Source organism: Gallus gallus, chromosome 15, assembly GCF_016699485.2.
Source record: "Gallus gallus isolate bGalGal1 chromosome 15, bGalGal1.mat.broiler.GRCg7b, whole genome shotgun sequence".
Lineage (NCBI taxonomy): Eukaryota > Metazoa > Chordata > Aves > Galliformes > Phasianidae > Gallus > Gallus gallus.
Genome location: NC_052546.1, coordinates 3,593,316 through 3,607,739, shown reverse-complemented (window position 1 = coordinate 3,607,739; position 14,424 = coordinate 3,593,316). Strand labels below are relative to the sequence as shown.

Here is a 14,424-nt window from a genome sequence, read left to right as displayed (position 1 = left end):
AAAAGACTGACAACCGATTGTTGAGGACTGCAGGACTGTAAGATTTACTACAGAATCACGTCCACTACATATTTGGTTTTCATATACCTCTGATTTAAGGTTTTCAAAAGCCTTAAAAGCATGTAATGCTTAATATTATTATCCCAGCCTGGTGAGCTGGAAAGTATTACTCTCCCCACTCTACCCCGTGAAAAAAATTAAGCCATGAATGTGTCACCACTTGTCTAAGGTCACACCAAGCATTATGCTGCTAACTTGCTGCTGCTGGCAGGGCCAGACTCACTGCCCCTGTGCTCTCAGCACACTGTGCTTTGGCACTACACCCTCATGGCCAAGGTTGTTGCCCAAGTCCCAGTTCCTCTCCTGTAAGCTTAGCTAACATGTCACGTTCTGCAACCTGCTGCACTATTCCTGTACGTCTTATCAGTAATTTTCTTTCCTAAATATTCTGGGTTTCATCATATTATTGTTTAGCTATCTAACCTACACATTCATCCATACTATACACCCTAAAATGACCAGTGCTGTTCTCAAGATAAGAGTAGCACAGATGCTATCAATCAATTACCTTATAAGATCAAAGTGTCACACTGTAAGACATCTGTCCCTTGAAGAGCTTACAGTTTTAATAAGGCAGACAGAGAATGGGGAGATTATCTTACCCCCACTACAATTCTGCAGTCGAGGCACATAACTTCTTAGCTTATTTAAGCTCTAAGTAATTTGACAATATATGACCTGCATCATGCACAAGCATATTATGTCACCTGTGTTATAAATACAGCAATACCATCTTGCATGCTTTTCTTGTCTTCATTTTAATTCAGTAAAACAGAACACGAAAGGGTAAAAACTAACAGTCTCAGCTCAATACTTTTTGTGAAATGAACCAAGAAAAGTTTGGAATTTAAATCACATTATTTCCTATCAGGGAAAGACCCCAACACCAAAACGCTTTCCTCCTCTCTCTGCCCTTTTTACCATATTAATGGGGGTTGCAGTCTCAAGTGTTTGCAGAAATGCACCAAGGAAAGCTATCGACTATGTTATTTTGAAGAGGAATGAGGTGATAGTGCTTTGCTTTGTATACTGCATGTGAATCAACCGAAGATCTATACACAAAAGCAACAGGGTTGATCAATCTTTATCCCTAGACAATCAGGCAAGGCTGCATCTTCAAGTCCCTTTACAGACAGCTCATAAAATGATGATATTGATCACGGTGCCTAAATTTGTGGTTTTGACAATAAAAACAATTTGTTTAGAGAGGGAAATAGCTGTATGAGGTGAACGCATGTGGTTTATTAACTTCCAAAACTAATTCTTCTGAGCAATAATGTAAAAAGTGAGATAAAACTTTTTAACCTTGAAGATTTGACTTCTATCTTCCCCGTGCTAAGACATTTGCTGTGTGAAAATTTACAGTTCAAATTTTGGAGTCAAATGGAGCTGGCAAGCTGTGCCTCCGTGCCACTGCTGATGTTTGAGCGTTCTTCAAAGCAAACGTTATGGAGTTCCTCACAGTATAGGTGGAGCTGCAAGATTCAGACACTACTGACCTCTGAAGTGTTCCTCCTGCCTTGCTCAGTTCTTTTCCCCTTGCTGTAAAGGCAGGAATGTATACAGCAGCTGTACCCAGCAGGCATTTTACCAGCCCCAGTCTTGACAAGCTTAGTTCCATTGCCAGCCACTGTACTGAGTCAGCTGCACTTTGCAACCTCCTGAAACACAGAGGGAGTAGAATACACATTTCCTGGCTACAGGTATAGGCCACAAACTTTCCTGATCACAGGGGAACAGGCAGTGGTAACTAACAGGAATGCCCCATCCCTGGAGGTGTCAAGGTCAGGTTGGATGGGGCCCTGGGTAGCCTGATTTACTGCTGAGTTTAGTGGTTGGCAGCCCTGCCTGCAGCAAGGGGGAGTTGGAAATAGATAATTTTAAGGTCCCATCATGTCCAAGTCATTCTAGGAGTCTACAGTTTCCTAACCTCATACAACCCCTCTGCCCTGAACCACTTCATGTGGAGTGACCCCAGTACTTGTGCTTTGGCCCGTTTCAACTAAGGTCAGTGACTGTCCTTGTAGGGACATCCTTTGACTGGGTTTACAGATATTCACAGTAGGATTAAATTGAACCACACTTTATCAGCTCTCAGCTTTGAGAGTGCTACAAGGAGAGATGCACTTATAAATAAATCCAATTCATGGGAAAATGGAGAGAGGATAAAAAGGGCAACTGTGTGCAGCACTGAAATGTTATTCAGATTAGGATCCAACTGCAGCATCTGTTGCAGTAGCCAGGTAGCTAAACTCTTGGAACTGGGAGCATTAGGGTACAGCACTCGTGTTCTCCTATAACAAAGATTATAGCCTAATTCCAGTGGAGAACAGAGCCCTCCAAGCACTGAACAGGAGAGCCAAGGGCCATGGAAACACCTCCCTTACATTCCAGTGAAAGGGGATGTTCACATCTGGCTTCCAGAGCTGTGGCTTTTAGCTTTTCATTTTCTCTAGCTTCGCACTGTTAGCAATGAGGTAAGACACAGCCTGGATTTCAATCTAATAATTCCCCCTCTTCCCTTTTCGAATACATTAAAGTTGAACCTTCACTGAACTCCAAATCCAGCCTACCTTATTTCTGACAAAGGGCTCTTTCAGCACTGCAACACCTCATTGACAATTGCTGTGCACTGAAGCCAGGCCTGCACCACAGAGGCCAGATTTCTGTGAATAATATAAGCATGAAAAAGCAGCTTCATGAAGACAGAGCAAGTAAAAGCTAGTATCCTACGGAGCTCTGTCTCGCAGTTGATTGACTCTCATGTCTGAGAAAGTACACGCCATTATTGAAGATTTTTCCATAATTAGCTATTGATAAGAATTTAGCTGCCTGGGGACTCCAGTGTCTTTCTCCTCTACTGTCTGTCTATCCTCATGAAATATATAAAATAACCATCTTTTGGTCAGCTACGCTGCTGTCAAATTAAAACCACACATGCACAGCCAGTGTGATGCCATAAGGCTCATTTACTATGAAAACCTGACCAAAATTTCCCTTTTTCCCCCAAAGAAAAACCAATTAGAGTCAGAAAAAAACTGACCTAGCTATATTTACTTGCTTTACTCATTAAAAATGACAAATGTATTGTTGAGATAGCACAGGTAAAATAATGCTATTTACAACATAAATAAGCATAAATTCTTTCCTTCATGGGAAAAATATCAGATACACCTATTATTAGTAATAGATCCGCATAGCATGCTCATGTACCTGAATACATATTTGGCTGTTGACATCTCTCTAAAATAGCAGGTATATTACGTTAAAAATAGAAAGCATGAATATTGTTGGCAATACGTAAACAAAAAACAAAGTAATATCCATAGAATGCAGAAACAGTGTGTGAATTAGGACCTAATGGAGCTATAGAAAATAATCTCATTTTAGGGAAAAAAAAAGCGCTTGAAAAGTTAACTTGACATCTTTATGCACATTCACTGATGAACTGGTTAGAACAGCACAAATTTTAGGTGAGTTTAATTTAAAATATGTTGAGAATGCAATTACCTAACAATGTCTAAAATATATACTTGATTCATATATTTTATTAGCCATACAGTACTCTTTTCTTTTCAAATTTTTACATGAGTCTTTAGGAGAAAAAAAAAAGTAGCAAACATTTAATACCCCTCACTGTAACAAATCACAATTTTTCCTTGAAACTTTCTGGGGTTTTCCAAATCCTGACCCCTCCAGTCTCAAGTTTTGTTGAAGACTATGGGAATTCAAGCTGCTTATGGCCACTGCCTTCATATCTGCTTCATAATACCCGCTCAGAGACAGCCTGTGCAATGACACTTGCTTCAGCTGCAACAAAAGGACACCAATTTTTGCATACCTTCCATAATATTAAATCCTTCCCAAGTACTGTCCATATAAAATCAAAAGAATTAAAGTATTTTCTTAATTCTTTTTTCTAGGTCTCTGCTTCATGAAAGACCTCCCTCCGCGTTCCCTTTCTCCAGCAGCACCTTCCTCTAAAGCGACAGCACCTTTCAACAGAGCACATGACTGCTAGCTTTAATGTCCTTAGTTTTGTCACAATTAGGAAAGAGATATTCAGAAGAATAAATTAGAACTTGACATAGTACACTATTTGAAGTGTTCTTTAATCTTCTGGATGGTTTTAAAAGTTCAGCTGATTATTTCATTTGGAGATCAGAACAAAGCAACTCCTTCCTCCCTCTCCTCTTTTTCCTCTTGTAAAAGAACTGTGACAGCCTGAAGAAATACTGTCTATCTTGGTTCCAACCACTGCCCTGAAGGTGTAAAGCTATAGATGAGTTCAATACACTTGTTTCATTGCTAATTTCAGAGGGCATGTAGAGCTTCTTGTTCCCCTTGCTTAACAGTAAAATTGACATTCTATTTTTAGAACAGGAGAGCTCTGCACACTCACAGATCAAAAACGCTACTTTTCTGATTGGTGTAAGCATAGATTTTTGCTTCTTAAAGACACAGAGTCTGAATGACTTAGGACTTACCATTAAAAATTGGTGTTTAGGAACATTTCTTCACAGTCAGATGTTTAAACAGCAATCCTCAGATTGCTTTTTCCTTGGGAGATGACTGTTTAAAACGGCTCTGGTTAACCTTCCCTACAGCACTCCACACTGTAGCTGGTAATTGTCCTGATTCTGGAGGAAGGCAGCAGGCAGCTCTTACAGCTATCTACATCCAGTGGAAGATTAGCTTCTCACAGCTTGACCATGAGGTTGGTGCACGCTGTGATCTGCACCTTACTCAGCTGCATCATCAACTCCCTCTTGTACTGTCAGGAAAGCAGTGTTTCCTTCCTTCCCACTGACCTACTTCCCAATTGTGCTCTTTGGCAGTGCTCTGGCAATGCTTTGCTAGCATCCAGGTTTGCTCTGATAAAATCCCAGTCCTACTGGAAAGGTAAATACAGAAAAAGAGAACAAAACAATGGCTCAAACACGTACAATTCCAGTTCCCAGGAATCCCTCTCTTTGACACCCCAGCTAAAAGTAAGGCTCCAAATGAGCGGAAGCAGCAGATCTTCCATAGCTCCAGTGCTGCAGCACTGGGGAGCCTGAGCAAGCAACAAGAGTAACATCCATCAGTACAGTATTTTAACAATTAAAATCAGATTTTTTTAGTAGGACATACAGAGTTATCTATTAAATTATTGAGAAAAATTATTATTTTTTTAACTACATTAAAAGAATGTTTGGATTGCAAATCAAGAAATGCAATTCATGTATTTCCTTCTAAGGATCTTCAAAATACATGAAACTCAGTCTTGTAAGTGAAAGTGGGATCGACATCAACTTTCACCCCAGCCAGCCAGTAAACCTATATACACAGGATCACGCTTGCCAGTAAATAATTATCCAATGCAACAGCAGTTTTCACCTGACTGGTACATTCATCCTTAATTCATCCTCAATTTCTGTGTTGGTGAAAGAAGCATCCAGATTATCATTAGCTGTTCATTAGGACCACTCTCAGTAAATTTACAAGTTGTGATTACAATTGTGGAGTAAGATCCTTATTTGTGGTTTATCCGAGAGGCAGCAGAAGCATTTCTTTTCATAAATGAGATTAATCCTTTAAATCCCTGAACAGGAGATATTTAACTAGGAGAGTTATATAAGCATAACGAGAGCGCCAAAACATGAATACTGATGTAAAGAGCAAAAACATTACCTTTACAAAACAATTGTTGATGCCCACCAGCTCAAAGGTTGATCAGAAGTCTACATTTCTGAAACTGTGCATGCAGAGACAGCTACAACCTTCTCCATTTGTCCCTTAGACTCAAAAAATATTTATTTTCATGTCATTCATGAGAACAAAATCTCAATTTTTGAACAAACAGTAATTTTTCATCAAGACATTGTAATTCTCTTTGAGACTCTTAGGGACTAAATCAGGGGTTTATCTCACTGAAATACATAAAATAAATGTAGAATACACCCACGCCCTCTCTCTTTCACAGAGCACATGTTCTTGGTATTTAACGTGCATAAAATCATATTTGATTCAACTTAAAAGGATTGAAAAAGGAATTGCATATAGACAGTATGTATGCACTGAGTGTGCAAGTGTATCTCTGGATGAAACAGAGTAATCAGTGAGAGTATGGGAGTATATTCCTTGTGCTTTTGACAGCTACAAGAGGAATTAATATCATTCAAGATGGTTTGTTGTACAGTTCTCCATTCATTAGCTGCCAATCTTGTGAAATATTGGGGGAAAAAAATCAAATAAAAATTGTAACCATATAGCCACGTGCTGTGGAGTTTGGGAGAATGGCTTTTCTCATACCAGAAAATGTTCAGAATGGAAAGTAAACATAAAATGGAAGAACTTTCTACTGGCTCTATGCTTCCCAGAGAGAACTCAGGAACTGGCAGGGCAGGACGTCTTTGGGTATTTGGACAAACTTTGGGTTTTACATCCAAATTGCAAAAAATGCATTTGCTCTTTCCCTTAAGAAAATCTGCCCACATATTTTTAAACTGTAAGTCTCAAGGAGGAAAAGAAAGACGTTATTTTAAAAACACATTATATAGAGACTTGCAAGAGTCTGTCTGCCAAATTCTTCTCTGCCCAGAACCCTCTGGAAAAAATACCATGTGTTCATGTAAGTAAAACATTTTTAAATGAATATTCATATGAGATTAATTCTAAGATGTCCTAACTTCTGAAACTTTTGAAAGTTTTCCTGTTATAGATGTTGACAAATGCATAAGATGCATATATTATACATATACATTAGACATTTTATGCATTGTATTTCCTAAATATAGCATTTTATCACAATCATCTTTTGTTCTTTCCTGGGCCTTTCATTTCAGTCGCCTTAATAACTTTACATAAAAAAGCTACATGTTTGTAAGAAAATTAATTGCCTCAGCAATTAGCAGGAAAACACATCTCAGAGGAAATATTTCTTAATCGATTCATTTCCAGGTACAATATTTGCCACTTAGGAATAAATTAATTGTATCAAAAATTATTCAAAGTAATTATTTTCTTTCTAGTATAAGATTAAATCTAGGCTTCAAATAAACTGAAAGTGAAGAAGTACCATCACTTGGCACTGTACATTCTTCTGAGCCCACAGTGATGTGCCATATACAATACAGTCCTATTTGCTAAGGTGCTGTGGGCAGGGCTGCGTGGAACTGGCCCATTTAGCTCCACGTGGCGCTGCTCTATGCCACACAGACATGTTTCTAGGACTCGTGTTATGATGGTCTTCACCTTTATATGGGATAAGAGCACATCTGCACATGCCAGCACCACTATAAATAAACGTATGGAGACTACTGCATTAAGGTATAACAGAAACGTGCCTTGGGATTGATTTTACAGTTGATTTAGAAAGGCAGTATAAGAAATAAAAGATGAAAGCAATATTGTCTCACTTTCCACACTACAAATTAAATATTTATCCTGTTCCACAGTCCCCACACTGAAGTTCACAACACTAATATTTTTGAAAGCTTCCAATAAATAAAAGCGTATAACAGATAGTGCCTTGCCAACACTGAATGTACCTTGTCAAGGTATTCTGCAGATAGTTCAGACAAATCTGAGGAAAGACAGGCACACGCATTTGCAAGATGCCAGAGAATTTATGGCAAGAAAGAATGGAGATGATAGTCATCCATTCAGCTAATTGCACATTTGATTATTATCTTCAGGTAATCACTGAAACTAAGAATAATACTAATACACATTTACATAAGCGCAAGCAATCCTTCAACCATCTCTCTGACAGCGAATTTCAACCATAAAGAAATCACAGCCAACTAATCCCCTTCTTATTCTTTGTATTGTCAGGATGAATGCAGAAATTAAGAGACAGACATGTTCTTTATCTATGATTACATTCACTGCTGGACTATGAGCACATCATGGGAAATATCTGCAGAAGGTGGAATGGGGTGGAAGAGGTGGAAGTATCGCCTGTTGCTGCAGATCGCCAGGCAGGGGGAGGAATGAGTCACATTACACACTCCTTTCATGTAAGCCAAAATACTCTGATCACAGACCCTCTGCCTATGGAATCTGACACCTTCATTTTCTGTCCTACTGCTGTATGGTTTTTTTCTGTTGTTGTTTTTGTTTTTTACAAACATACACGTTTGTGTGTGTGTGTGTGCTCAGTAGAATCAATGACATCCACAAAGACTTCTGCTATGTCAACACCACATGTGACCTTGGGCAAGTTATTAAGGCTTCCCCAGTCACAGTGAGTCATAAAAGAGTGTGCCATTGACTTCTGCATTGCCTTAGTGATTAGCTCAGTGCAGCTCCCTGCTCAGGGTATCGACTTCTATGCAATTCATTCTAAGCCCAGCTACGTAACCCCATTTCACTCCATGGCCATAATAGGACTCCATGCACCCTAACAGGTGATTCTGTGCATTACTATCAACTGTCTTTAAAGTTCAACCCACTTTCTCTCTATGCCTCTGTCAAGCTGAGACAGCAGCCTTATCCTATCCCCACAGATACAATTAAAGACTGAGAAGTGACTAATTTGAAATAATTAGATAACTTGTGTCTGCATCACCAGTTCATATAAACAACATATACATCTTTAGTATTGCAATCCTAGCTCAGTCACATAAGCAGTAAATGTATAGATTCAGAGCTGATGTCTAACTCAAATGCCCAGTAAACTTCATCCTTGTACTTGCAATAGGAATTTACTCAGGATTAGCCTAACAGTTTATGAAGATGCTAAACTGAATTACATAATTCTGTTAACCTTCTGATCCAAGCATTGCTCTATGTTGACATATAAGTGATAGCTAGTTTACACTGACCTTTTTTCATTCCCAAAAATGGGAATCCTCACATTTCAACAGTAACTGGCACATTCTCAGCATAACATTTCAGTCTGAGTAATTAGTATTACTTCTTACAAGATTTTCTCCAAGGAATAGAAAATCAACAGCACTGTCAGAGATACTTTCGCGAGACACATTTTTGCATTGAATATTAGATTTTTTAGTAGACAGAAGATTACTCAGTTGCAGTTTCCTTTCTAATAGACAGCAAACTGTTTCTGTCCCAGTGGAATTGTTATTTTGAGCCCCGGGGCTGCTCAGGCTTTAAGGATTCCAGTGATAAGTACGGCAAACATAGAGCAAGCATGATGATGATGAATCCTTAAGGTTCTTAAGGGAAATCTTTCCTCCTCAGGTTTAAAATGATATTTATCATGCTAGATAATACCAGGGTAAAAATAAGGACACTAAATATGCATGAAGTTATCCAGACCATTAGAAATGTCCTTTAGCTACTCCAACACCAGACAGAATTCAAGCCCTATAAAATCAGCCAAGCCTGGGCTGCTGCTGAATAATATGGCTTTCTGTCCCTGATCTCCTTTGACCCCAAAACAACCTTTAGAAGCTAAGGGCACGATGGCTACATAACTAAAGCTTCAATTATTCTTCTCAGTTACTCATATCTGGGGCATCTGCATTTATCTAACAGTTGTTCATTAGTATTTCACCTTTTGATTTGCCTTAAGATATTAACTATAGACTTTTTTTTAATTAGGGTATTAGCATTGAGTAGGATGGTTTCAACAGAAGCACAGTATTCCTTGATAAAATATTTTTAAGAATGGAAAAAAAAAAAAGAAGTGGGTCAACGTGTGCAAGAACGATGCACTGAGGACTGGTTACACAAATGTATTTTGCCTCGACATCTCAAAGGACTCCCTCAGAGGGCACATTCAAATTTTAAAATGAGAAATGAGAAATAGAATCTTTCTGACTAATTGCTTTCAAATATATGAAATATAAGCACGACTTCTGAGATCATTAGTACTTTCATGTCATCACAAAATATAAACTCTGGGAAATATGAAACCGTATGAAACTCCAGAGCTAACCAGGATAAATGCCTTTACAGCTAGATAGCTGGAAAGCATAAGAGGAGTTAAGCTCTGCTATTTCAGGGTTAAATTAATGCATTGTCTGCCTGAATTCACTGATGCTGAGGGAATGGCCAGTATTTTAGGATAGAATCATTACTCAGAAAGTAAGTTTGAAGCCACGTAAGATATCTGTTCAGACCCTAATAATAATAAAAACTAGAAATAAATCTCTTTTGCTCATAATCATACAAATTCCCATATCACTTAATATTTTGAAGATATTTTGCCATAAAAACACACAAACATACAGACTAGCTCAACTCTTTCCTCAATCCTGATCCTGCTTGTCCTGATCTAATACCATACTTGCAGACAGCCCATCTACCATCAGGTAGGCTTGATTTCTACAGTCCTTTTCTTGCATCAGTTTCTTCATGATGAATGATGAGTTTCTCATGAGAAAACATCACCACGTGATGAGCTCATGTGATTCACACTGCAATGGGGCAACATACACTGGAGCTTATATTTGCCTCAGCGTGCATCACTTCTGTAATTTCAATGAGTAGAAAAATTTATTTCCAAGAAATAACATACCTTTAGTTGGTAAAGGCACATGAATAGCAAAGAGAAAAATAATAATGGTGATCTAAATCATAAAACTGTGTGTATGAAACATTTTTATGACCACCAGCAAGACACACAATATAATTATTGAGCCTATCAGGCTGTTATTTATGTCACATTCATTGCTTTTGTTGCAATAAGCAGGAGCATTCATGAGCATTTTAGAATTATAGCATTCTCGAGAGTCTGTCAAACGTACTGGCAATGCAACAAGTATGAGAATGAGGCAGCAGCTCGCTGCTGTTACAACATAAAAGCTAGATGTTAAATAACTTACCATGAGATCCCTTAATAGATGTGAAAATGATAAATATAGAGAGCTTTAAGGTAAAAGGTATAAACTTCATAAAAATAAAGCATTAAGCAGGAAAATTAAAGAGAATTATGCCGTATAGTTTCCTGCCTCCTATCTAATATCGAGCTACTTTCTTTTATTATATATGATAAGAATATTGAGCATTAAGATACAGTATCATGAAAAGAATGAGACATGGGAACAAATACAGTCCAGGAAATACTGTTGATAGTTCTTATTGTGTCAGTGTTATCACAGATTGAATCAGTCACCCTGCAGTTCACAATCAAAATAAGTTTCCCCACCAACAGCATGACCAGCATCTAATTTCCAGCAGTACAAGCCAGTAAGTCCTTTAGTGCCATAGAGCTGTAGTAACCCAAAAGCACAATCAGGAATGAATCAGATGAAATGCCACCTTTGTAATATTTCCAACAAGAAGGTGAGTAAAGCTTATCCGTGATACAGTTCAGCTACATTTGGAGATAAGAAAGTAAACAGCCATATTCAAACAAAGGTTCTACTTGGTGGAGGCCAAGCTTTGCCTATTTTGTACCTGCTTGGATGAACAGTCTCACTCTTCCACAAGCACAGAGAACAACTTATTCTCCCATAAAATGGCAAACATTTGTACTCCAAGATCTAAACACAAAATATTTTAAAAGCATCATTTTAGCCATTAGAATCACATCAGAGCATCCTGTTTATTGTCTCCACAGCTACAGATATAGGAAAGTGATATCAATAATGTTTACCAAATAAGGAACTGAGGTCCATGAATACATCTTAGACACTTCAGAAATTATTTAAAGTTTGGTTTAGGCATGTTGTAAAATTTAGTAAAACTACATTGTTAGCCACCTTAATAGTTTTCCAAATCCTTTGTACCTGGTCTGTTTCCAAACGGGAAACACAAGAGCAGAACAGGCAAGAATCCAAATCTCACATTTTTGCCAACTCTTTCATCAGTTCTCACCAGAGAGCTGAGCAGGGATGCTCAGCTTCAGAAACACTGAGAAACAACAATAATCAAGGAAAACATTCCTAAAAATGCAGTAATCGATCTAATCTTTCTATTCATCTCATTAAGGAGAATAAATGTCAGCCACCTTCGAAAGGAAAAAGTAAAGGATGATGCATATTAGGGTTCATATTCCCTGATTCAATCACTGCTTAAATTTTTCCCAAGTCATATTTCTGAGACACTGATTAATTCACATCACACAGTTTTCTATTTGGTTTAATGGTTGTCTACGTGGAAATTGAGATGGAAGATAGATAGTTCTCAAAGGAGAACAGAGAGCTGTACAGATGATACAATTATTAAGCCCATTTAATAATATCATGGGTCGGGATTTAGAGTGTTACGAAATTATTATCATCTGAGAATGAAATCAGAAGAATTGGGAAGAACTTAATAATTGCTTCACCAGTAATCTGGAACTCAGTCACAAATCCATAACAAGCAAGGCACTGAGAACTTCAAATCATATTTGACAGATGGGCTTAATTAGTTATTCTCCTACAAACTCATAATATTTGCTGTTAATATTCATTCTAAAACACCCTGCTGGCTGAGATAATATTTATATGTTAATCCTGTTACGATAAGCTTTAGGTGCCAAAACCTCTCCAAATAAAATGACTGATATATTTCAAACTTAGATAAAGGAACACTTGGGCATCCTGGTTAAATTTGTCACTTGCACACGTGTCTCCTTAATCTGTGAAATTACACCTGTCACTATAATCCACGTAAAATTATCAGAAACACTAAAGCATTGAATCTCTCGTTAATTAACATAGCCATCTTTGCATTCATGTGATCAGATCTCTCAGTTTTAAGAATTATTAAATAATATGCGAATAGAGCTTGTAGAATTTGTAAATGAACTACAGAAGCAAACAATTTGGTAAAGTGCATCAATATTTAACTGCTACCCATTTGAGCATATTTAGTGTCATCAAACATGTCTGGAACTGGGAAAAACTGTTTCCCATAAAACACTTAGCACACTATCTTTCCCTGTGTAACGCTTGATCATCCTTCCTAAAATGGACTGTAAAGCAGGCATGACTAAATTTAATGAGGAAAACATTATACTGAATTGGAAATATGTTTGATGATAGTATCTGTTTACAAACAATGAAGAAATTGTTTTCAAAATGCAAAAGCCCACAAAGCTCAGTTGGTGAATTCACATGAAATAAGTTAAAACAAAAGTTAAATATGAGTTGCATACATATCTATGATCTTGTCTGCTCTTGAATTTCTTTCCAAAACGTTTAACAGCTCACATATACTTTAATAAACATGAAGCTATGTTTGTATTCAGCATATGAAAATACAAGAAGGGGTCATTTTGGAAGCTTGCTCCTGAATGATGAATATTGAAGGGAAATAAGACGCCAAGTTTCAATTTACCCATGATGTTGCATTATATTTTCCTGATGAAGAGAAATTGGGCAAATGCATTCCATGGACCCAACAAGATAAAGCATGATGAGGAACTCATTGTTGATATAATCTTTGGTTCTGATCCAATGCCCATTTCAGTCAGTGAAAATACTCACACTGTCTATATGTAGTTTTGAACTGGGATTTTAAAGAATGTAACAGGTTGTGCTAGGCAATAGGAAGCTGTGATGTTGACACGAGTGTACACCTCTTCAACCAATAAAATTTAGTCAGATGTGTGACAACAAATGATATAAATACCAACATAACACAGAAATTGTGTAAAAACAGAGTTTTAATAAGGAGAAAGTGATTTTTATCATAATTATTCCCCTCCTCTCTTTTTCACGACATGAAGTTTCCTACTTATCAGAGGATACTTACTTTAAAAAGATCAAAAATCCATTATAAATCCCCCAAACCTGTAGGATTTTGTAAAATGTCAGAAGCAAATCACAGCAAAATTGGAATTCTCATGTTGTATGGTAAATTTCCTAACACCAATACCAAACACAATGCATATGCATACAGTCAGATCCTCGTAAACACACACTTGACATACATTTCCAGAAGCAATGGACAAGCAGCAGAAAACGATATAAAAATTGATTCACTAAAGTATTCAGTTGTGACTAGAAGAGGAACATCCACCTGCCAGATGATGGCTGTTTGAGAAGTCAAGGTCCTATTTAAGTGCTTGCACAATGGGAATGGAAAATGGAAAACTTATATTCTTCTTCAGTTTAAAAACTCATATAAATCTCACCAGAAAAAGAAGGGGGGGTATTTCACGCTATGAATAAGTTTTAGATTCCTCTGAAAACCTTTGGATTTAAAATAAGTAAATAAATTCCCAAACAGCCCTGTAATTACCCATGGTGTAATGCCTGGCAGCAAATAATTTGAAAAGATTAAATAAGTCACAACCAAATGCTGAGATATGAAACATGTTCTTCTAAATACTATTTGAAAACAGTATTCCTTACCAGCTTTAAAACTTTCTTTGGGTATTAAGACTGAATAACAATTTCTGTTCAAAGCGCATGTGGCACAATTTACAATGCACTACAAAACAAAGACAGCCTCATCTTTTCCAAGAGCATTTTTATC

At 37.4% G+C, this 14,424-nt stretch overlaps 1 protein-coding gene across 3 annotated transcripts in view; it reads right to left on the bottom strand.

Moving 5' to 3' along the window:
- The window catches only part of TMEM132D (transmembrane protein 132D), a 192,741-nt gene that overhangs the window by 108,584 nt on the left and 69,733 nt on the right, over positions 1-14,424 (bottom strand). The gene's annotated exons all lie outside the window — the stretch shown is intronic.